Here is a 25,659-nt window from a genome sequence, read left to right as displayed (position 1 = left end):
AATGTTGAACGCTACAGGATTGCAGTATTTTTTATAGACTATGAAATACGTCTGTATGCTCAGATGTCAGTATTTGTCACTACTGAAAAGCAAGTGGGAAATGCATTGTGGACATGTGTCCCCCCCTTCTCCGTGAAGCAGAAGTCTTGTGCTAGGTTAGTGTCTGAAAACTGAAGGAACAATTGGTTTTGTGGCTGTAGAAAAAATTTGTTCTATGGTAGTGAGATTTTTCACTGACTGTGTTTTCTTGAATCTTTTTATTAAGCAGCTCCCATGTTCCACCCTGGTGGCTAGCACCTCACCTATCTGTATAAACATGTGAGAATAATTTCTGTGTAGTTGTAGCAAATAGCTAGGAACATTTGTCTATGCACTACTAATACAAAACCAGTGTTTTGACACTTGTGAAGTTTTCCTTCCTAAAAGATGCTAATTATGTGCACAGATCACCCAGCTTGAAGATCCACAGCACAATGCCGGTATGTAAATAATTTCTGTGAAAAAGTCACTGTTGAGAATTGCAGGATATACTCTACTTCCCCACCACCATCACCTGCTTTTTTCATTGCTCATTTCAATAAGATAAAAATGGTGTAAGTCCAAACTATGACTGAATTTTGAGTTAGAGCACAAAGGCCAGGACTAACTCTTTTTAGTGGCAGCCACATTGCAATTTCAATGTATTAGCTTTGCTGCCAGCACTGTGGGCCAGTGCTGACCAAACAGTCTGTGAGACAAAAAGCCTTTCCAGTCATGCCTGCCTTCCATGTAATGGGGCCTTTCATTTCGTTAGAGGGAGTTTAACTTTCCTAAATGAAAAAAAAGGGTGGGGGAAAAGTCTAACATCCCTGCACAGAGCTTTCTGTTGGTAAAGTTGACATTTTTGTTTCCAGACCAGCTGGAATTGGAAGTAGATAAGGTCCTTCTAGGCCACATCTGGTAATAGCAAGATCCTCAAGGACAGCTTAAAAAATCCTGTCGGCGATGCCAACGGCTAGTACAATGTGCCCTTTCTGCTTTGGAGCTAAAAAACCCTGAAGTACAACTGAAGCTGGTTTATTTCTGCCAAATAGCCACTCCGCCTAGGCTGCTAGGGGTGTAGTCTGCAATGCCACATTACGTAGCTTTCCCTGATCTGCTGGCTTGCAGCATGAGCATGTTTGTGAAGAGGTTGTTCCCATAGTGTCTCCTTTCCCCAGTAGAACAGTGTCTGAACATTAATGGTTAAAATAACTGCACACCAATGTTGTCTGCTTTCATCTAGAGGACCTCAAGTTTGCAGGAGACACAGTTATGTTTTGGCAACATAAAAACTTGCCTCAGACAGAATGGATAGCTCCAGACTCTGCCTCATTCTGCCAGAGACATGTGCATCTGTCGTTACTTAAATGAGGACAGACTTAGGACATTAGAAGATGAGGGGACTCCTACGTGTGTATTCTCAGTAAAAGGTGTAGATATTTGCTTACATCTTTCACTGTAACAAAACACAAGCTGATGATACCGTGGCTACACTTTAAATATTCCTGCTAAAGTATATACAGCCCAGAGGATGTAAACGGAAAAGTGACACCACATCTCCTGATGTTTCTTATTCTGGTGTAGAGTATTAGACCAACCAGGAATATCTACCAAATGTCACCAATTAAACACAAGCAGCTGAATGCATTATATAGGCAGGACGTACATCAGAAAGAGATGACACTGAAATTCCTTGAGGAGGACTGGGAGCACTGGTAACAAGTATCCATCACTACCCTGAAGTGCAGCCTCCAGCTCACTGCTTCTTCCTGCTACTCAACATACATGTGAATTCATTCAGGCTCGGTAGGAGGAACTGCCTTACCGCAGTGCTGTTGTTGCTCCCATGGCCTCCTATCCCTGCAGCTACATTACCCAGGCTCAGCTCAACAACTAATTTACCTTCCTTCTCAGGCAGCACCTCGGACCAAAAAGTCCCCTGGTGAGTGCATGCTCGTGTCCATCAACTCTCATCCCATTTTTGAATGTAGATGATCATCATTTGATAACACACACCTGCCCTGCAAGTACCGTATAAGCTCGCCATATCCCAGTCTAATGCCATAAAGTGATTCCCCTCCACTTACCCTGGTCAGACATGCCATATTCCAGCTTGCTAGTCGCAAATTCCTCATGCAGACAGACAGAAACCTCCTACCCACAGTGGGGGACTCTGATCAATAGCCTCTGGTCACAAAATCTGCAAGGCACCCAGGGCAGGTGGCACCCAGCCTGCCGCTGGCCAACAGCCTGTGCACCTCAGCTGCTGTCACAACAGAATAACTTTCTGAATTAATTTTTCTTTTTCACAGTAGTGTGAAACAAATACTTGTTTTCTCTGGACAGGATTTCTCTTCCACTTCAGTATCCTTTTTTTTTTTTTTTAAGAACCCTGTCACATGGCACAAGTTTCATTTATAAGATACAAATTGGAAGAGTATGTTTAAAAAGCTACTGCACACTTGTGCAGGTCTTTCTTATGCACCTCACACAGATGCCTCCCCAGACTTCACCACCACACTCTCTCATCATCATGCCTTCCCTGTCAGCTACTATTACTGAAGGGCCAGAAAAAGGATTTATATCCTCCTTCTCCCCCTTTTGAAATGGATAGCTATTACATTTACAGCTAGGCTCTGTCCCACTGTCCTCTCAAACTATGTCTTTGTGTGCTTGGCTTCTCAGTGTAGAGCTGCAGAATCTGTACACCCTTAGAAAAGCCACCCTTAAGCTGAAGCTGCATTTTATTTTATGATGTGCATGTGTAGTTTCTGTACATACTACAAATGCAAAAAACCTGAAGTTCAAGTTTCAGTGAGTAGACTTATAATTGATATTTTAACTTTATTATGTTTAAGACACTTTCTCTGTATATCTCACTTTTTTTTATTCCTGAAACACATAGCAAAATAGCATTGTACCAAAAGCACTTTCTGTATTCACTCTTGATCATACCTTGAAGTCATAGACAAAGGATGAAAGCTGGAAGTTGCTAGAAATACCTAATATGCCAGACTGTTACACTAAACTGACATTACTTGACTAAGTATGAAGTGCCTGCTACTCAGAATAATCTGACCACAGAATGAGGATCTTCTGATTATAACCTACAATTGGTATCTGGTACTCCTTCAAAGCAGTACAAAAGTCTGAAAGCTAATTTGGGGGAAAAAAATTCAAACCTATCCTTTTCCATTTTTTTAAAATATAAATTGGTTGATAGTAACCTTCTACTCCTAATGCACCATTAAAAAAAACCACAAGGACCCTACCTTAACAACTCTAAATTTACAGACATGAAAGGAGACTACAAACAAGACAGAACCTTCTCAAAAAAAAAAAAAAGAAAAAGAAAAAAAAAATCTGTTCTTAAACTGCAATGCATCAGAAAAAAAGGTTGCATTTTCATGAATAAACTCTCCAATTCTATATGAAGGAGTTTTGCCATATGGGGAAGGTAGAGGGAAAATCTACTGGTCTTGACTTAGAAGATCACATGGAAGAGAAAACAAGTCCTGTTATAAAGAGCTTTTACTATGGTTCCTATTTTTTAATTTATGAAATGCACTGGCTGTGGAACAAAGCAAGATACAACAGCCATATTCCTCAGTCAAAGGGAGTCACAAAATGAAAGTCCAGTCCAATATTCATAAGGTTATTTAAGCTGTACGCTTGCTCCCCTTTAGGATTTGTTTGTAGTAGTAAAAGGGCACAGTTACAGAATAGCCCTAGGATAGCTTTAGTTTTGACAGCTTCATTTTGGCAGCAATAAAGCATTAAAAGCTGAAGCTTTTTATATTGAACACAGTCTGGAAGATCATGGTTTTGCACTCCAAAATCATGTGTGCTCTTCTTCAGAATTTACTTCTGAGTCAAACAGATTTAATACAACATTGCACTCGAAGGATCCTTCTTTCACCTGCTTGGACTGAGTGCCTTTCTATGTTCTTGGCAAGCAGTGAGAAACACTGATTCCCAAGTGACCTTGTATTTTTCCCAATTCTGTTTTGCAGCTTCACCTTGTGAATGGCCTGTATGATCTGACTTGTACTATCAGGTATCGCACCCTTCCGTCTCTAAAGTTATCTCACTGGAATTACAGAGAGTAACAGTCTATATATATACACACATATATATAGTCATTTTAAAAAAGATTTCCATTACAGCTACACTATACTCTCCCTTACATGTACAGAATATACAAACCAAAAAGTTTACACACAAAGCACAAGAATTATTTCAAATGATAAAGCATGGGTTGGTCCCATTTGTTCTTATGAACTGGAATAGACTTGGCAACATGGTATAGTAAGCATGAACATCTGACTAACGATTCAGGGGGATGAGCTGGTAAATGGGATAGTCAACTATAATATCTATCCCTGCACTACAGACTAGGAAGACAGTTTTTAAGATGACTGACCCTTGAGGGGAAACAGAAATATGCATGTTTTTATAGAGAGCAAGATGTTGTCATCTAGAGCACCCAAACCATCAAGTTATCCCTGAATGACACAGAAAAATATTTGAGAGCTGTAAAAGAGAGAGGAAGAAATAATTCTGACCCAGCTATTCCAGACTTACTTATATTTATAATGTAGGCAGAAGAGTCTCCTTCCAGTGTTTCCTATCATTTTATTTTATGAAGACAAAAATCATCAGGCAGATAAACCACAGTAAGCAATGTTTGCCTTTGCCAAACAAAGAATTTACATAAATGTCTTCAACTAAAAAAAAAACCCAAACCAGCATACTTCAACCTCTAAATCTGATGCACACTACTGTTTTTTGTTTAATTTCAGGTGGTTTCACTGCTACAAGATGAGACCTCATGTACCAGAGAGACCAGAATGTACTACTTCACTGTCATATAATTTAGGCTCAGTCATACCTCAGCCAATATTTTCATAAGGTCACTTTGCAAAAGTATGTCTAGCCTATCCAAATGACAATATTTTTTATGCCAAAGGTTTTGCTTTAGGAATGGAAGTATTCCAACTACTGTTTAATAGGCTATATGGAGAGGCTATGAAAACATCATTTGTTGCACACACAGCTTATGTATATAATATAGAACTAAATGGTACAGACTGATCATTGGCAATACAGACTAAAACTGGCCTCAGTGAAAAAAGCCACAAAAGCAATGAGCTTTTGATTTTTTTCTCTCTGATATTATTTTTTGAATTCCTGACCTTAACCAGAAATATGAATGCACAAGTGAGAAATACATCTAAATACCTGGATTTTCAAAATGCAAAAGATATTTCAGAAGAAAGAGAGTTACTAACACAGGCATATGGCTTTTTACAAGCAGACAGGACAGTGTATTCTCAGCTACAGTCTTAGAACAGGGAATGGACAGGAGAGGAATGGCAGGAACTCTGATAAAAAGCTTTTTAGAAATACTGAGGTGAAAAAAATACTTTCTTCATAGCCAAAGTAAGTAGTACCAGACCAAGTGTTTCAGAAGGCCATTAGGAGGTAAAGTAAAACAAGCACATTCGTTTCTTCTCAAGTTCTGTTCTTAGAGGACATGCTTTGTCCATGGACTTTATTTCTAGTCAGTTTGTAACAGTTTTTCTGGTAAACTACACTTCTTCAGGGGCTGAAACCTGCACTGTGAATTCATCATTTTTACTGACTAAAATTATGGTGAGAATGCAATATATTTTTTTGGTGTGAAATCTGTCCAGATATTAGTACTGATTCTTGTAAACTGTGCTGCTTAAAAGGCTGATTTATTCAGGAAGTATGGTGTTTCATTGGAATAACAGGAGTTCTCATTGAATACTTACCTAATCATAAAGCTCAACACTTAAAAACTGCAAAAGGTGTTTGTTCCTGTGAGTCTATCATTCTTATCAAGGACACTGGCATTATTCCTTAAATAAAGCCACTTGCCTGCTGTCAGAATCTTTTCAGTGCACCAAGAAGGATCCTAATTCTCATGCTGTGAATGACTGAGATTACAAAATCCACACCAGACAAGCACTGCCATATGCACCAGAATATTACAGCACTTGAAAATCACCTGGCATCCAAACAGTCCGAGTGCATCAGACTCATTAGGATAGCATAAGTAAGATTTGGAGGAACAGAAGCAGAAGAGGAGACCCCACAGATTGAGGAAGGAGCTGGAAAAGTACTGCAACTATGTAAGGATCTTAGCTGGGCAACTGTGGTTCATAGGCCTGGGACAAGCCAGCCAGGCATTTTGAATAAAAGTGTATGGCATAAGAGGCTTCACAATACATAATATATCCACTACATAATATTCTATGATAGTTCTGCTTTCAATGTAGAAAATTAATGTTTATTTACCCAACAGAACTGTGGAATAGCAGCCATTCTTCCTCTGTTATCGTGCCATCTAAGTCCATGCTTTTTGACAGCACCAAAACATGCAGACATTTGGGGCTTTTTACCATATGAGAAATACTACAGAAGGGTAAGCAGGCAAGTTTTTTTTTTGTTTGTTTTGACATCATTGCTTTTTGTGAACTGGTAGTCAAAGGAGCTATAGTACCTGGACGGGCAGCAGACAGTGGAATGTTGCTCTCTCACATCTGGCCGTTCTGTAGTCTGATCTATATTTCACAAATATCAGTTGGCCTTTCAGTTGTCAGACCACAGGTTTAGTTCAGGTTCCAAAGAGGATGACGAGAGGCAAGGAAAGAGCTTCAACAGTGACAAACTATTTGTTATTTCCACAATAATACCATGGGGCTTTTGGACTAGTGGCCCCCTGTGACCACAGAAAACCACAAACATCCAAATCCATTTGAGCAAATCAATATAATATCACACAGCTATGGACAGACAGCGTGTAGCTGCTGGTCACCATGTGTGGAATGTAGTTTTAGAAGAAAAATATGTTAAACTACTCGGCTGAAGGGCAAGTCCAAAGACATCTCACACAAAGACTCAGTGCCTCAAGTTATCTATTGATTTCTACCTTGAATTCCTAAAGTAGACATTTTCTGAATGGTGTGAATGCATCTAAAAGAGACCTTGGAGGCTGAGGTGGTATTTATTCACAGACTAGTGAATAAATATGCACTATACCCCTCAAAAATTTAGGCAGCATTAGGAAAGAAGAATACAGGCAGCAACTCTAATCATGGGAAAAAGGATGATATTGTACAAAGATCAAACCTGACTGAACAAAAGTTAAGTCCAGACTCATTTAACAGTAATGAATTAATCAAGAACCTTTAGTACCAGAGCTACACTGACAGCAAATAGGTCTTTGTGCAACACAAATATTCCTGAAGCTTCTCTTTTCATGCTTTTTTGGCTCTGTGCTTATGTAGAGCACCCTCTTTTTACTGAGTTTTCCAAGTTACAATTATATAGCCACTCAGCATGATTTCAGGTCAGAACAGACAGGACATAATCAAATGTACCCACATAATTTAAGAGGGAGGTTTGTCTAACCTTTCTCCCTCAATACCTCACACATCCCCAACACGGTCTTTTCCAATGCATGACCATTCTTGTCTTCAGATATATTTTCCTAAAATCTTACCTAAATCTCCCTTGCTGTAGTTAAGCCTATAACTTCTTGTACCACTCTGAATGAATAACATTCTCCTCTCTGCAGCAATATTTTACATACTGGAAGATTTATCATGTCTCCTCTCAACTTTTTCTTCTCTAGAATAAACAATACCAAATTTTTAGTTCTTCCTTTAACAATCATTTTTTGTATATCTCTAAGTCATCCCTGCTGATTTCTGGCTTTTCTCCCAGCTGGCCTGCATTCTTCTTTACCTGTGGTACCTAAAGAAGTTTGGACACAGAAGTCTAGATAAAGCCTTACTAGTGCTAAGTAGAAATGAATGAATCTTAACTTACAGCAGCCCTGTCTTTTCATCCAAGTCTGGGCTTTGCTTCCCCCTTCTCCATTGACACAATTTTTTTAAATGATATTCAGCTTGTAAACCATTATAATTCTCGAATCATAGAATGGTTTAGTTTGGAAGGGACCTTAAAGATCATCTAGTTCCAACCCCTTGATATGGGCAGGGACACCTTCCACTAGACCAGGTTGCTCAAAACTCCATCCAACCTGGCCTTGAACACTTCCAGGGATGGGGCATCCACAACTTCTCTGGGCAACCTGTTCCAGTGCCTCACCACCCTCACAGTGAAGAACTCCTTCCTTACATCTAATCTAAATCTACCCTCTTCCAGTTTGAAGCCATTACCTATGTCCTATCACTACACTCCCTAATAAAGAGTCCCTCCCCATCTTTCCTGTAGGCCCCCTTTAAGTACTGGAAGGCCACATTATGGTCTCCCCAGAGCCTTCTTTTCTCCAGGCCAAACAACCCCAACTCTCTCAGCCTGTCCTCATAGGGGAGGTTCTCCAGCCCTCTGATCATCTTCACGGCCCTCCTCTGGACCTGCTTGAGCAGGTCCATGTCCTTCTTATGTTGGGTGCCCCAGAGCTGGATGCAGTACTCCAGGTGGGGTCTCACCAGAGCAGAGTAGAGGGGCAGAATCACCTCCCTCAACCTGCTGGTCACACTTCTTTTGATGCAGCTCAAGATAAGGTTGGCTTTCTGGGCTGCGAGTGCACATTGACAGCTCACATTCACTTTTTCATCCACTAATACCCCCAAGTCCTTCTTTGCAGGGCTGCTCTCAGTCCACTCATCACCCAGCCTGTATTTGTGCTTGGGATTGCCCCAACCCATATGCAGGACCTTGCACTTGGCCTTGTTGAACTTCATGAGATTCGCACAGGCCCACCTCTCTAGCCTATCCAGATCCCTCTGGATGGCATCCCTTCCCTCCAGCATGTCAGCCACACCACACAGCTTGGTATCATTGGCAAACTTGCTGAGGTGCACTCAATGCCCCTGTTGATGTCACCAACAAAGACGTTAAACAGCACAAATCCCAATACCAACCCTTGAGGAATGCCACTTGTCTCCATTCAGACATCAAGCCATTGACCACAACCCTTTGAGTGTGACTATCCAGCCAATTCCTTATCTACTGAGTGGTCCATCCATCAAGTCCCTGTCTCTGCAATTTAGAGACACAGATGTTTGCGGGACAGCGTCAAACACTTTGCATAAGTCCAGGTAGATGACATGTAGTAACCTTTGCTAGTAACCTACTGGTTAGCAGTTATTTTTTATTTTAGCAATTGATTATTCCCAAGAGTGGTGTTTTGTATTCATCTGTATTGAACTGCACCCTATTTTGGGGGGGATGTTTTTTCAATTAGTTGCAATCATTATGAATTCTAGTCTTATTCTCCAGCGTGCTTGCAGGCCCTTTCAGCTGTAGTTTTGCCTAGGCAATACTTCCCAGAGTGCTTATCAGAATGCCATATGAGACAGGTCAAACTATCAAACTATTAAACTTACATTACTTCTCTGCTATCTGCAAGCCCTGTTACCATATACTAGAAGGAAATTAGGCAATCACAGTAAACTCATGCTATCAAAGCTAAGTGCAATTTCATCATGTTCCGAAGAATAATATGAAGGGAATAAATCTGCTCCTTGGAAATAAAATATTTGCTGAAATGCAATTTATCCTTAATATGATATAGTCTGTGTAAGATAAAGAATACTTTTCATAGTTCACTAAATCCAGCAGCATGCGCCAAGTTAACAGAGTTGAGGCTTAAAGCCTGATTAGCAATTCAATCACAGGCACTTCTTTTCCCCAGGTGTGTCATGAACAGTACCAATATAACCTCTGGCTGCACATTGAGAGAATATGCATACCCTAAGCCTCAAGTCCTTTAAACTGGCTGGATGAATGTGTGAAACTGAATCAAAAGCCAGCTCTGACTCTGAACAGATGGTATGATGGAGGTAAGCACTACCAAGCTTTCTCAATCTTTTTATGTCAGCAAGGGTACAGACCTCCTTCTGAAAAAAGGGGATTCTCTAGAGGCTTCTTCTTTGTGTTGACATGGCAAATTGTGTCATGTAGACCCACTAACTAAAACAATTTCATTTCCTGTATGTCTTTATATGAATGGATATAATTCGTCTTACTGAGGAAAAAGGTGAAAAGGCAAAGAATTAAAGTGTCAAAACAACTGTACTCATCTGTCATTAGATAACTGATCTGCCATGTCTGCACAAAGGAAGTGAAACGCCGCCAGCAATTTTTTTTAGACTGATTTCCACATGGTTCTTTACACTTTAGTCAAGTGTACTGCCACTGAGAGGAAGCCCACACGCTGCAGAGAAGGAAGATAAGGGAAATGCTAAAGGTGTGAAATACTTAGTAGTGACTGTGAATGTAAAACAGCATTTCATATTTGTGAAAGCCAACGGGACTTAGGGTGAGATAATGGAATGTTCTTTAAGAAGACCCCCAGCCTTGCATGTGACAACAGAATCTGTCAGTGGTCAGGCTGAGGGTGAATCTCTTGTCTTTATCTTCAGAAATATTGGACACATAATCAGGATGCATCTTCTATTTGAATTGTTGTAACTAAGCAGGTCCAAATACATCTGTCCTGTGCTGTGCAGTACAGTCTTTCCTATCATCTAGCCCTTGATTCTGGCACCTTGATTTTTCTCTGTACATCAATGAGACTTTAGATAGCTTGATTTGGCTATCTTCTCAGGATCAAACAACATATTTTTTGTGAATTGGGCCTGGTAGTTCATGAAAAAGAATCCAAGAAAAACAATATACATTGTCTTGAAAAGTCTGTTGAACTGGGAAGCAATTGCCTTTTCTTGTTCCTGCCGGCATACCAGTACAGTTTAGGGGAGTCGTGTTTCCATATACTGCTCTAATCCTGGAAATTAGCATAGTGATCCGGTACAAGATACAAGTGAAAAAGAGTGACAGTTGTTTCCTGGAAGATATTGGTACCAGACTGTGGTTATTTCTTGGTATTAACACAGTCCTTAATGCCCTGCTGTTGATGCTTTCTGTAGGACTATCCCATCCCATGCTCAAGATTTTGACCATTCTTAAATCAGACACTTCTTGAACAGAGCCACTGGTTTCCTCATCTGACTAAATGAACAATTCTGCATTTCTTCTACAAATCTTTTTCAGCGGGCATTACCTAATCAGAACAGATGTGGCTATTATAAGAGTAGTTTGTGCCTTAGGTGTCCAAATTTTTGTTCCCAGGACAATAAGAAACAGCTGAACAAACAACAGTCAGGGATGCATCCCCTAGAAAAGGCATACACAAAACTCATTTTTCTGAAATGAGATTTTTAACATGACAAGCAAGACTGAAACCCACCACACTAGGATCCACAGAAAAGAACCTCTTTTCAAGTCTAAAGAGAAAGATTAAATGTTCTTCTTTTCATAATTTAAAGAAAGAAGTCCTGCATCAGGGTTGAACTGGAGTCAGAATGTACCACCAGCCTCTCCTCTCCGAAGCAGAGCTTAGAACCTGTCAGGCAAAACATGGCCACGACCAAACACTGCACTCTGGGCTGCACTTCTGAGAAGCACATTATAGAAGCTCAGTCTGTCTTACCTGGAAACACTTGCATACTGCTTCAAACATAGTGCTAACATATCATCTCCTCTGTCTGCTTGCACCTCATTTCTGCTTTGATGCTGTGCATTGAAAAAAAAATTATTTTTTTGTTAGAGGAAAGCACTAGGTGTCAACAATAGAGAGCACTACTTCTTTATACACTGCTTGCACCAAAACAGTTGCTTCTCTTTTACCTAATATGCTATTATTTTTACTTACTTGATATTAGAAGCTACATTTATTTTGGGGTTTCTTTTTTGGCCAAAAACTGTCTTGGAGGAAGACCAAACAGAAAAGTATGTTTTAAACCTTCCATCTTATTGCATTGATTTTAGTAATGTGACATTTTTCTCTTCACAAGTGTTTTTCCATAGCACCCATGCCAAACTTACTCTTAGGCTGTAGGGAGGCAGCAGACAGGCAGGGACAATGCTATCTGAAAGCAGTTCAACTCACCTCCAAAATATTGCAGCTGTAGTCCCTTGCTACATTAGCCCATGCTCACAAACAAAAATTGAATGAAGTGCCTGAAGACAGCACTTGATTCCCCTGGAATCCAAAGAGAACATATCCCTGCTCAGTACTTGGACCATGGTTGTTTTTTACATCCAGGTAGAACTATGGGAAGTCTCAGGTACTGAGAGCTGAACCAGTATATCAAGGAGACCAGCTCTAAAGCTCAAGACTTTAGTTTTAGACTACTTAGAGACATAAAAGCCATTCTGAATTACTTGGGAGTTTCAAAGCTGACAGAGTCTTGAAAACTGTAAACATTAAATTACACTTTTTACACTTGAGAAAAAATATAATCATGCATTATCATGGTGTTCAGAGGTTGTTTTCTGAATTCCCTTTCAACAGAGTTCTGCGAAGATTTTTATGGAGCAAATCCATTTGATAAATAAATTGGATTTAAGGCAAATACCATTAAAATAGACTAAGAAGGATTTGTTTTGTTCACGAACGATCTGAAAAGTATCATCAAACAGCAAGTTTGGAGGTTGCTGAAGAAACAGTCTCTGGGCAGATTACAGAAAGGTTTTTCCTCCTCTCCACAATCAATATATTATGGCAAGATCACAGAGTTAGTATTCAGTATTGCACAAAAATTAATTTTGAACAGTAAGGCATATGAATGTTTTCTCTCTGAAGTGAAATTAAAGCATGTTTAATATAATAAAAACACGTTTAAAAGCTAATGGTACAGAAAAATCCCACTAAAGGCTCACGCAATGTGTCCTCATGTAAATCAACCTTCCAGCTATATTTGTTCTAAAAAAAGATATTGCTTCTGTAGAAAGGAGTCATTCTCTCTCTCCACCTTATTAGATACTGTTGGATGGAAAGTCAGCTCCCCACCAAGGAGTCACTGAGGAAAAACTTCATTCCTAGCCTTTAAAAATAATAACTGCATGAAATAAAAAAATTACCATATGAAATAAGTCTTAGTCATTCTTTCAAAATATTTTTCATCATACTGTCAATTCTGGAACTGGATTTCTTTATAGTATAAAAGGTCTATTTAGAGTTATATATAGCACTCAGAAGCAAGAAAAGGAACCAATATGAGGGGAAAAAAACCCAAATAGGTTACACACCCCAGTTTCTCCCTCATTTTCTCTCTCTCCTTCCACCTTTCTAGAGTTTCTTTAAAAGCCCCTTTCCCCTCAGCCTTCCTTATTTTCAAATAGGTTTCTTCTGTTTCTTCTTTCAGCCACTTTCAATCATTTTTCAGCAGTCCTGGCTAGCCAGGGAGGTCCCAGTTGACTGGAAGTTACCAAATGTGACACCCATCTACAAGAAGGGCCGGAAGGAGGATCCAGGGAACTACAGGCCTGTCAGTCTGACCTCGGTGCTGGGGAAGTTTATGGAGCAGATCATCTTGAGTGTCATCACGCAACACATACAGGACAACCAGGTGATCAGGCCCAGTCTGCAGCTTGACCAACCTGATCTCCTATGACAAGATGACCCGCTTAATGGATGAGGGAAAGGCTGTGGATGTTGTCTACCTGGACTTTAGTAAAGCCTTTAACACCATTTCCCACAGCATTCTCCTGGATAAACTGGCTGCTCATGGCTTGAAGGTGTGTACTCTTTGCTGGGTAAAATACTGGCTGAATGGCCGAGCCCAAAGAGTGGTGGTGAATGGAGTTAAATCCAGTTGGTGGCCAGTCACCAGTGGTGGTCCCCAGGACTTAGTATTGGGGCCAGTTCTGTTTATTAAACAATTTTTCAATGATCAATTTATCAATGATCTGGACAAGTGGATCAAGTGCACCCTCAGTAAGTTTGCAGACAACTCCAAGTTGGATGGGAGTGTTGATCTGCTTGAGAGTGAAAGGCTTTACAGAGGGATCTGGACAGGCTGGATCATTGGGATGAGGCCAATTGTATGAGATTCAACAAGGCTAATTGCCGGGTCCTGCACTTGGGTCACAACAATCCCATGCAGCACTGCAGGCTTGGGGAAGCGTGGCTGGAAAGCTGCCTGGCAGAAAAGGACATGGGGATGTTGGTCAGCATCTCGCTGAATATGTGCCAAGGTGGCCAAGAAGGCCAATAGCAACCTGGCTTGTGTCAGAAATAATGTAGCCAGCAGGACTAGGAAAGTGATTGTGCCCCTGTACTCAGTGCTGGTGAGACTGCACCCCAAATACTGTGTTCAGTTTTGGGCCCCTCACTACAAGAAAGACATTGAGGTGCTGAAGCACATCCAAAGAAGAGCAAAAAATCTGGTGAAGGGTCTAGAGCACAAGTCTCATGAGGAGCAGCTAAGGGAACTGGGGTTGTTTAGTCTGGAGAAAAAGAGGCTGAGGGGGAGACCTCCTCAGCTACGTGAAAAGAGGTTGTAGTTAGGTGGGTGTTGGTCTCTTCTCCCAAGTAACGAGTGATAGGACGAGAGTCTCAAGTTGTGCCAGGGGAGGTTTAGATTGGATATTAGGAAAAATTTATTCACTGAAAGGGTTACCAAGCATTGGAACAGGCCACCCAGGGAAGTCGTTAAGTCACCATCCCTGGAGGTATTTAAAAGACATCTAGACATGGTGCTTAGGGCCATGGTTTAGTGGTGGGCTTGGTAGTGTTAGGTTAACAGACTCAAAGACCTTAAAGATCTTTTCCAACCTAAACAATTCTACGATTCTATTCTTTCTCTTTGCAAAGACACATGCTTGTCTTTTCTTGCTGCAGTTAAATATAGCAGCCTGACTCCATCTGACTTCTGTGATTGCTCTGTACCTTCCCCTCTGCCTCTTTGCTAAGAGTCTTACATCTGGCTACAAAGTTAGAAAACCTCTTTCTTCCTCCCTTAAAAAAAGGAAAGGTAAAAAAATCCCAGGACACTGCTGGGGTGAGCAATGACCTTTTGCTAATCATAACTGCATTCTTATATCCCACCCCACGGTCTGTCAGACCTTCTCCCTTAGTTACATCACCATTGTAGCTCTGGCCAGGGCCTCTTTCTTAAGGAAAAGCCAGCCAATACACCACACACTACTGAACAGGCCAACTAAAGTCCTCTGGACATTTACCCTTCCCCTGCCTCCTTGGCATACAGCCTAAGCTGGCTTCTCTTCTATGGGGGGCTCCAGGCTTGCTGCCAATTTGGGGACAAGATGAGTTGGGTGATACACGTGTCAGGGTACAAGCATATTCAGCTTTCCTTTAACAGAATTAAGACAAGAAGTCAGACACACATTTGCACTTCAGTATGTGCCATTTTCCAAATTGTTTAGTGCAAGCTAATGACAAAGGCCTCACACACAGCAGCTACTGTCAAGAAGATATAACATTCTATAAATTTTGTTTGTAAAACAGAAAAATCAGGAGATTTTGCATTATTTACAGCCCCACCTCCTCATTGAGACTAGCTCACACTGGTCAGAGTAGCACCAAAATGCACAAGGATAGGCCAGTTTCCTTCCAGTTAAGCCATTTCAAAATGGGAAGAATTCACAGCTAGTCATCATGTCTAGGAGGACCACGCTGGCTTATGAGAACCAGCTCAGGTTAGGTACAGTCCAGTTGCAAGCACTGAGAGAAAAGTCCCTTTTTATAGGATCATCTACAATCCTTCATCATCTATCCAGAATAAAGGACATCTACAGCCCCCCTAATGGATTTGGGCAGTGGGAGATGACTCAGAAAGGATGCAGAACATAAACAAGAGCCATTAGACACAACTGAGAAATAAAAGATGTCCCTTTAACAGCAGGTGTACTACAGAAGTAAAATAAACCAGTCAGGTCCAAAAGCCCTTTTTGCTTTTTAACTAGGAATCTCAAATCCAGATAATGGGCTGTCTGCCCAGGAGCTCCATGAAACCTGTTCATTATCACAGTCTCCAGAGTGATATAAACAAGGCATTCCACCTTTGGGGAGGGGGAGGAAACAACTTCTTTTGAACAATAGAAGGCAACAAAAAAAAGGAGACATAACTTCCTGTCCCTTAGTGCTTCTGCCGGTTCCTTAAGACAAGCAGCTACTCGCTCCCACCATCTGCATGTACCAGTCTAGTGACTTCACCCAGTCTCTCCTGGACTAACATAATGGATGCAGTAGGTGCCTTCTTCTCAGGTAGCCTGGCTGGGTTTCCAAGTGCCAACGCTGGTAGGACAACTCACTCTTTCAGCTGCTCACAGAAGCATGAACCCAAAAACAGGAGGGTGGGACAGCTCTCCCAAAGAAAAATGCTTGCATTTGACCCTCTGCTCCCAATCCTGGGCAGTTTCTGCATTCCTCAGAATCTTTGTAGAAGCAGCAAAGTTCCTAGATGTAAAGCTTAGCACAGGTTTTTCTCCCTCAGAGAGATATCATCAACCACAGCCCACCTGACAAAAGCTCCTTGGAGTGGTCTGCAGGATGTCTCTGAAGAAAACATGGAAGAAGCCTGCCTTGCTGATTTTACTTCTGTGCCCTTCTGGCCCAAGGACCTTCCTGCGCACACATGCAGTTTGTGGGAAAGGTAGTTTGCTGAAATGTATAGATGGTCAGCAGTTTCCATGGTGGTGGCCCTGTCCTATACTTTGTCCCTCCCCTAATGCCCAGCAGATAATGAAGGTCACTGTGAAGTTCAATTCCAGGCATAACCTCAAAACAGCATCTCTCCTGTCTGGGCTATAGCAGGATCCTTGGACTCCCCACACGCCCCATGGCAGATGCCTGGCAAATCCAGCTGGAGTCTGAGTGCTCACAGCGCAAGTAATGCCTGCTGCCAGAGGCATTTACGGCACAGCCTTAAAGGAGGGGCCTGTGAGTCTCTAGTACCTGGTGGGCAGTAACCCATAACAAATGCACCTAATTGGAAAAAAGGCCATCCTACCACCACCACAGAGTAATGTTTTCACACACAACCAGATCACCAGCCTGGCTAGAGGCAGCAGCGACTCTCACCATCATCCATGTTGGAGGCAGCATAAGGATGGAGGCATGGATGTTCACTTTGAACTGTTTTCCTCCCCTTCTCAGCAGACAAAGGGTTTTTCTCAGCCCACAAGGATGGTGTTCTTCAGAGCCACAGGGTGACCAGTGACATTCTTCCTCCAGGTCTTGTGATGCCATCTCCAGTCTAGGAGAAGTGCAATAAGATGTTACTATTGTCTACCTTGGAGACACTGTTCTTCAGCAGTTCATTTTAGACTTTTTTTTCCAACAAAGTGGTCTCCAATCCCAGCTATGCCCTTCAGGCAGTGATCTACATGCCTTCCTGAAATTGTATACTTGGTCTGTATGGGGCCATGCTATGCCTCTCTTTTCTTCTCACCAAGCAGTAAAAGTGCATGAACACAACGGGATGGGCACTTCAGTACCATATTAACCAAAAAAAAGGCCTCTGCATTATCTCTGTGCCACTGAGTTTGAAGAGGTGTGTTATGAAGTGCTGGCAACACAACATGTGAATGTGCTGGTGCAACCAACCACATGTGCTGTACACCGTGAATATGGGGAGCTCTGCAGTGAAGGCTGCACAAACTGCATGTGGGTAGACTTGGTAAGCACAGCCTGGTTGCCAAGGCTTCATCCTTGCCCCATCCAAGCATACAGGTGCTCTCACAGTGTCGTAAGGTTGGGACAGGATAAACAGACAGGAAGATTAAACCTCTGGGAGGCCATGTCAGTGGCCTCACAGGACAGCTCACCCATGGTCAAACTTAGGTCTTTCTTGAGGAAGAGTATAGGGATTTTAGGATGTCAGTCCAAAGAGGAGTACGATTACAAAAAATTCTCAATAGAGGCTGGAAAAGCAAACTCTGAAAGGGTGCAGAATATATGTAGATGCTAAGCACTTATGAAAGGGAATATGTTACTGAAATTGTCTGGAAATCAAATAATTTTTTTTCATCTGCAAGTGACAGATTACTATTCATGATTTGATAGATCTCAGAGGGAAAGGGCAAGTATAACTAAACCTTTTACAATTGATGCTTTTACCTATAGTTCATTTTCATACGCCTAAATAGGATCTGATCATTTAGATAGATTTTGCATTTCCCAGTTGCCTGAGGGATTCACTTGCACTCAGTCAATTTTCATTCCATTCCCCCTCCCAGACTGAGTAACGTGCTACCACACACACAAAAAAAAGCACCAGTGCCACTGTAAAATTAAAAAAAAACTCCGAAGAAACAAAACCAAACAAAACACACCACACACCAACTTTAGAGCATGCAGTGAGAGCTTCTAAAATTGCAGGCAATATGATGGTATTTTTGTTTGGATGGTGATAGGAACGACCGGATTTTTAGCTAAGCCCTACAGTTCTAGGCAATTAGTAAAAAGAGATTTTAAAACATAGCAACAACATTCACTTGGCAAGGAAATGCATATTTAGAATTACTGAAATAGTGACAGGTGAAATTTTATAGATCCCCATTTAGTTGCATGAGGAGAAGTTTCCTTTATGTGTGCTATTTTGCAAAAAACATGGAGCAGTGAAACATAAAATTCTGGAAAAACACAGGGAGAAGGGGAGCAGGTTGTCAGAAATTTGTATTTCCCAGAGAAGGAAATGAATAAATAGATAGAGAACAAAAGCAAAACAATGAAACATGTAAATAAAGACAGTGCCTAAATGGAAAAATAACAGAGAAGGATAGCAGAGGGGGGGAAAAAAAAAAAAAAAAAAAAAAAAAAGGCAAGCTATCAAAACAAATAGAAAAGATACAGGAGGAATACTAGAGGATCAAAGAAGAAAACTAGTGATAGATGGTTAATATGCTACAGGTCTAAATTATTTTTTCACAACACTACACACAAAAGGAAAGAAGATAACATCCTAGGGACTGAGGCATGTTTTCCTAGGCTTGGGGGAGTGAATCGTTGAAAGGCTTTACCCTCATCATAAAACAGATAAGGCAATTAGAACTACTGAAAGCCAACAAAGCACTAGACCCAGATGACTTAAATCCTGAGCGGAAGAAAGGGGAACTTGAAACCTTATAGAAAAGATTTATGACAGCTTACTGAGAACAGGGTATTACTAAAGGGCTGGAGAAAGAATTGATGTAGTTACCATATTTAATAGAGGAAAGAAACAGAGGGGAATAAATGTGTTCTGCTGTAGGCACAGATATAGGAAATATTCACTAGGAAAGATAAAAAATTTGTATGAGGCTGAGATGAGATACGGAAATAAAAAGGAGAAGGGGAGGACAGGGAACACGCATTTGCAAAACTCATTATTTTTGGTTTCTTTGGATATCTGTTCGCCTTCAGTGTTGATCACCTAACACTAGGAAAGGGCATATGTAGTAATGGCCATTTATCTGGGTTTGAGGCAAGAATGTAATGTGCAGCCAGAGACAGTCTCCCCCAGAACTGCATTCATGGTTGTTAGTCAAAGACAGCAGTTCTTCCTGATAAAGGATCCAGCACAGGCAGCTGCACCAGCCAGTGGAGCATAAATGTGTTCATTCCAGTGGCAGACTCCAACCTTGCAGAAGCAGAAGTTAACTGAATAACCTGGCAGACATATCTGACCACTTAAGAGCAATTTCAAAAGTGCCACAAGGCATGAAGACATGTAAATAATCCTTCAGAGACTACAGAGCAGCAGCAGAACACCACTGAAAGACATATGAGTCACAACTCAACACTGAAGGGACACTTTCAGAAGTGCCCTTAATAAATAATTGCTTTTGTAAGTGCATACACCAAAATTTGAAATTATTTGCATGGTCAAGGCAACATATAAGGGGAGAACATTAAAGAGATTAATTTGATTTAAGGTCAAAATGGAAAAAGCAGTAAGTGGATGCTTGTAATCCCTTCCCTTTCTCCCCCAAAACACTCTGCCAAATTCATTCCGCTAAATTATGCTGTTAATTCACTCTGGACATTAATTTGTACTTTTAATTTGTACTTTCTATGTATAAGGAATTACTAGCTTCAGAAAAAGCAAAATCTCTAGGATCAGAAGGTCAAAAATGCCTACTTACACCTTTCTATTTGTGCACTTAGATTCTTCAGGGCAAAATTAGAGCTGCCAAATTTAAAAATACTCCAAACACTAACTTTCATGCCACAATGTGGTTTGGCACATGGACCTGAGACTCAGGTAGTCAATTAGCCTACTAACTCCATTAAAGATCTTCTCACATATCACTTCACATTACAAGCTGAGAAAAGTACTATACAATCAATACACTGAGGATATATTTCAAAACCAAAAGTATGAACATTTCCAACAAAATGAAGCTTATAAAAACATAACCACAGTTATGGGAAGAGACAGAGCCATGAGACAGCCTTTATACTTAAATAAATGTACAAACTTCAAAGGCCTTCACCTTTCTTATCAGCAAGCCTGTGCACACTCTTGTCCAGAGTTTGTCACATGATTTATCTTTTCTAAGGGGGCAAAGGGTTTCTGTGGGAAGTGCTGTTAAAAGACTGGCACACTTCATCAGTGTGAAGCAATTTAAAGAAATACTACTATTTTTAGTTTCAGTGGGATGTTTAGTTCATTAAGTGGCACTTCAAGCTATCCTAGTCACCACATCAACCTCTTCTTATGGCCAACATTTCTGATCATCAGAAAACTAAAATAAGCTTGCAAGATACACATCACCACCAGAGATACAACAGGGACGAGAAAGGGCTGGATTCACTGAGGAAAAGAAAAGTGCCTAAAGTATTTGTGTATTAAATCCACATACCAAGATCACAGTAAGAGATTTCATAATAAGGTCACACATCAATTAACACACATTTACAAAAAGAATTCTTGAAATATGGGATAGAAAAAGCAGCACTGGAAAAAGGATTAAGTGCACCGAACTAAGAAAGTTGGGACACATGGGTAAGAGGTATGCTGGAAGTTCAAAACAAGTAATTTTTAAATGTAAAGACTGTGAGAAGAGAAAGAAAAAAATAGCCATATTAGCATCTCCAGTATTTTTAAGGACAGCTCTTTGTAGCTCCATTCTTAACTGTCATCATCTGTCATTTAATATCTGTGTATTCACCACTACACCGTTAACCTTACTAGAAGCTAAGAATCTAAGGACTGGCTTGCCACTCTTCATTCATACCATTTTCTCACTGCCTTTCAAAGCATTGACTGGACAAAGAAATTAACATAGCTGGCATTAGAAGTGCTACACAACAGTCAGGAGCAAACTTGCTGGTTATAGATCAAAACCAGGTAAGAGCAGGGATGTTTTTTGACTCAACACAGAATAGTTAGCCGCTAATTCAACTTCTGACACACCACTGCACAGACTATTTTTCTTTGCTCTTGTTTTTACCTGATATTTTGACTTCTCATTTTACCAGGTCAGACCGTGTCATCTTGGACAGCCTCAGGGGCCTCTGAGCAATCAATGGCACAGAGTACAAAGGTTGAAAAAGCAACTGCAGGTGCAAACTCTGCTATCTCTGATCCCATTTGGTGCACTGTAATCATCCATTGCTTAAGGCTTCAAAAACTCCAAAGCTGACCCTGTGCTTTATAAATCATGCTACTTTTACAGAAGTATCCCCTTCAGCTATTAAATGAATTGTTTTGTATAAACATGCATCAAATCTTATTGTTCCTTTCCAAGTTTCCAAAGTGCATAGCTTACCCCAGAGGGGAGATGGGCTAAGAGACTTGGAAGATCATAACAAAAAAAAGAATTAAAAAAGAAACAAAAGAAAAAAAAAACCAGCTACTATATTCTGGCTAGTCAAAAACTATACAAAACAATGCTTATCCTCAGGATTTATCCCTGTTAAAACAGTTTCTGGCCTTATTTGAATGCAGTGTAAGTTTCCCAAGAACATTCAGCTCTCCAATGCAGTGAACCAGATTTTTTTCCTCATTCATAATCTCATTTAATTAGCATAAGCACAGGAAAATGCTATAAGGCTGACCTTCAGGCAAAGAAACAGAAGTATTTTATGGCTACTATCAGGACAGGGGAAGTCAATATATTAGGCTCATAGAGAACCTCAAGACTTGCATCCATTTAGATGCCCAGCAAAACCTAGTTCCTGAACCCACCCATTTATGCCTTTCAAAAACTAGTTAGCAAAGCTACTAAGAAACTACACTTAGGTTTAGGTATGCACCTAAATGCATACTTTAGATGCATTAGGCAGAGGGGGGCTAAGTTATTCCTTATTCACAGAGTAGAGATGTTGAATCTCTCTCATTTGTGGGTATATGTGCTCAGACCACATATATGTCCAAACAAGACACAAAGGAAATATCATCATTATCTCCTCCCTTGTGATTAAGACTGTCATCCAGGATGTGGGAGACCAGGGTTCAGTGCCCTTATCTGCCTTGGGGATTAGAATTGATACCTCGCCTACGCTTTTTTTCTTTTTTTTTCCCCAAACACCAAGCTATGGGATACCATAACCAAGGGGTGAAGACATATGCCACTAAAGGGAGATATTCCATTACACTGACACAACATCCTCTTGTGCATCCAGCCATTACCTACTCTTGGAAATTCCCCCCATAGCATTTGTTTACATGGCATTTTGCAGGCAGGCACATGAAAATTCCACCCAAACTGAGCCAGCAGGACATGTGCCAGCTCTGAATGAAAAGACATACTGTTGCATTTTAGCACATCATTGAGCCTCAAATGATAAACTCCGCTGAGCAGCAAGCAACTTTAAATCCTGGCATTTCTTAACTTGTCGCTGTTTAACTATATTAAAACAAAAAATGCCTGCTTGCAATATATTAAGTAGCAAGATTAGGAATTTTCTTCTGTAGCACTTCGCTAGGACTTGAGCTAATAATAGTAATAAAAGCCTGGATTTCATTTTGTGGCTCTATCTGTAGGGGGAAAAGACACACAACTTGCCAATTTGTTTTGCAAGACAGTAATGCAATCTGAGATCTGGGAGGAGTGGTTCTGCAGGCAAGCAGGCCATAGTTAATGTGCCAGTCAATACGATCTAGCTGCGTCTCAGAAAAGGGTTAGAAAAAATGCAAAGCTTAAAAAAAAATCATTATCTTAATGAAAATATTTATCATCTTTGACTTCCCTGTTCCCTTGCTAAGAATATCTATGAAAACCACAGCTAAAACATCCAAGATTCACACAGAGGACAGCAACCTACTATTGCTGCCAATTACTGGCTTACTTCAAAGGATTTGCTTTGATAGACCAAATATTTCAGTCTATTTAGAACCAAAAAAGCACCTTAAAGAAAGTAATATGATTTTTAAAATCAAGCACTCAAGAGTAACAAAAAAATGAAACTATGACCTGCTTCTGCAACATTAATTCAACTACCTGTTTACATTTGCTCAGGTCAGATCTATCAAGGAAGGGATCCAAAAGGGTACCAGCCTTTTACAAAGACACTTCTCAAAGCCAGGACTAGTAATATTCACTTCAAAATGATTACCATCCAGAAAGTTACGTATGACCATCCTGTCTAGTTTCAGTTAAGAAATAGCAATGGTTTATGCATGCTTTTGGAGTTTTCAATTTGCCTATATGAAAAATAGGTTTCAGTGCGTAAAGCAATTATGCATGCACTTAGAGCCAAATCACAAACCACCAGTCTGACATTCCCCTCACAACAGGTTAACAGTTTGTATATATTTCAGCAGCAGGGCAGTCATTAAAAATTTCTGCTTACTGTTGGGAGTCTGAGCCTTGCCCAAGGGTCCTTCTAGTTTAAGGCAGGTAGGGGTTTTGAACAACCCACCAGCAGAAATGTGAAGCCTAACATTAAACTCTGCATGTGCTTGTATTAGTAAGAAAGGCGGCTGAATCTGAACAAAACCTCAGGAGAAGTTCAGTATTACCTGTATCATTTTATGTCCAAGGCAGATTTTGCAAGAGGATTGAATCTTAGTCCTGATGTGAAGTATGAAAGTCCTCACCAGATGGAGGAGGAAAAAAATCCTTCAGGGGTTCATCTAAGTTAACGTTGAAACTATGGAGTTAATACTGACCTAATACGGACGTTCGGTAAATACCTATTTACTTACTTGTCTAACATTTTCTTGTGTAAATGTTGATTCCAGTCTAACAGACCAAACACCACTGCATTCCTTTCCTGTGAACGTGGCAATTCCTAAAACTGAGGGAAGTACAGCATTTCAGCAGGGAGAGCCTGAACCTCAGGACACTCCCTATGAGTCTGCAACACACTCACTCCCCTCATCTGTCCATGATGTTATGTTGCATACTTTAATGATCACAAAACAATTTTTCTTGAATGACCTCTGCCCCATTCTGTGTGTTCCAGACTTGGAGGGTGAATCAAGGCTGCATATGCAGTACAAAAGACTGCCTTCTGCAAGTACTCAGTTTGGCCAAAAAGCTGGAAGAAAAATTTGAATTAAGCCAGAACTGCAGAAACAAGAATCTCGTTTCATAGTCAAGGCTGATAAGTGATAATCTGGACCATTTTTCTCTGGACCTGTCCCTGCATAACTTTTCTTTTAATTTTAATTAATGCTATACAATGCCAAGTACATGGGGAAAAAAAACCCAGAAAAGAAATCATTCCAAGCCTTCTGAAGTTGGACACCCAAAGTGGGTTATAGCATAGAATTGCAAGATTTGATTCTAATCTATTAAACTGTGAAATAGGGGCCTCTCAACCTGCTAAAAATGTTCTGAAAGTATTAGTCATACCTGACTAATATTTGAGAATGCTTAAATACTCTTGTGGCAACTTCCACATAAGAAACCATCTGGAAGTTAATAAATCTATTTACTTAGCATAATTTTAAGAAAGCACAATAAATATGGTCAAATTTAGACATTGAATTGCTTGTTATTTCATCATCAGTTACGGTATACAGAAATAGCACAGCAAATAAAGGTAGCATAATATATTTGGCCCTATATGCAAAACTACAACACATTGCATTAAGAAACTGTTTAAAAATGTTGAGTTTTGTTAACAACAATCCAGAATTCTGAATAGTTTTGCTGTTGCCACAGTCACCCTGGTTAGGCATGATTAAGTTTCAAAAACAGAAAAGGAACAGCAGATCCAGGGAGGAAGGTCTTATTTTTTAATAACATCATTAACAAAGTGTTAGAGGAGGATGAGAAAGAGCCCACTTTCTCTTACTCTATGCAAAGCTTCCAAAACTCTAAAGCATCTAAGATCATCTTCTTTATCTTAAACACAGAAAACTACATTTACATTTTTATATCTTGTTCTAGAACTTCATGAATGAAGTTGCTCACACTAAGGAAATACTACTTAGAGGCCTGCTTCTCTTCCAAGGATTCATGGAAAAAGTCTTTAAAACTTTTTAGAAAAGTAACATTAAATAGAAGGAACTCAACAGTTTGCAGTAAAAGTTATTTCTCAGGACAGAAAGTACATTCCTTCTTTGTGGCCTGTAAAATACAAAGAAGTCTATTACAAAAATTGACAAGTAATTACAAGGTCAAAAAATATTATTTTTGTTTTTCCTTTTTCTTTGTTATAAACTGCCTTCAGCTGATACTGGTTTGACCACAGGACTTAAGGCTACTTATATTCCAAAGTCATTGCAAAATACTAAACAATTAACTTGTGATTTTTTTCCTCTTGACAGACAAATTGTGGTTTTCCTACATGGCTTAATCTTAAAATGAATTGGTTTCTTCTTCTGCAATGGTATGCTTACTTGACACTTCATACCTTTCTTGCTTTGTGTTTTGGACTATATCTGGGAGAAA

At 40.2% G+C, this 25,659-nt stretch overlaps 1 long non-coding RNA gene across 2 annotated transcripts in view; it reads right to left on the bottom strand.

The window, feature by feature from the left end:
* The window catches only part of LOC115336557, a 47,762-nt gene extending 23,825 nt beyond the window's left edge, over nucleotides 1-23,937 (bottom strand). For both annotated transcript variants that reach the window (XR_003921824.1, XR_003921825.2), the window contains exons 1-2: nucleotides 23,778-23,937; nucleotides 16,910-17,084 (exon numbers count right to left, since the gene is read on the bottom strand). This is a non-coding gene — a long non-coding RNA (uncharacterized LOC115336557). The remainder of the gene's footprint in view (nucleotides 1-16,909; nucleotides 17,085-23,777) is intronic.
* Between the last annotated feature and the right edge of the window lie 1,722 nt (nucleotides 23,938-25,659).

The sequence above is a fragment of the Aquila chrysaetos genome, chromosome Z (genome assembly GCF_900496995.4).
Source record: "Aquila chrysaetos chrysaetos chromosome Z, bAquChr1.4, whole genome shotgun sequence".
Classification (NCBI taxonomy): domain Eukaryota; kingdom Metazoa; phylum Chordata; class Aves; order Accipitriformes; family Accipitridae; genus Aquila; species Aquila chrysaetos.
This window is presented reverse-complemented; position numbering and strand designations above follow the sequence as displayed.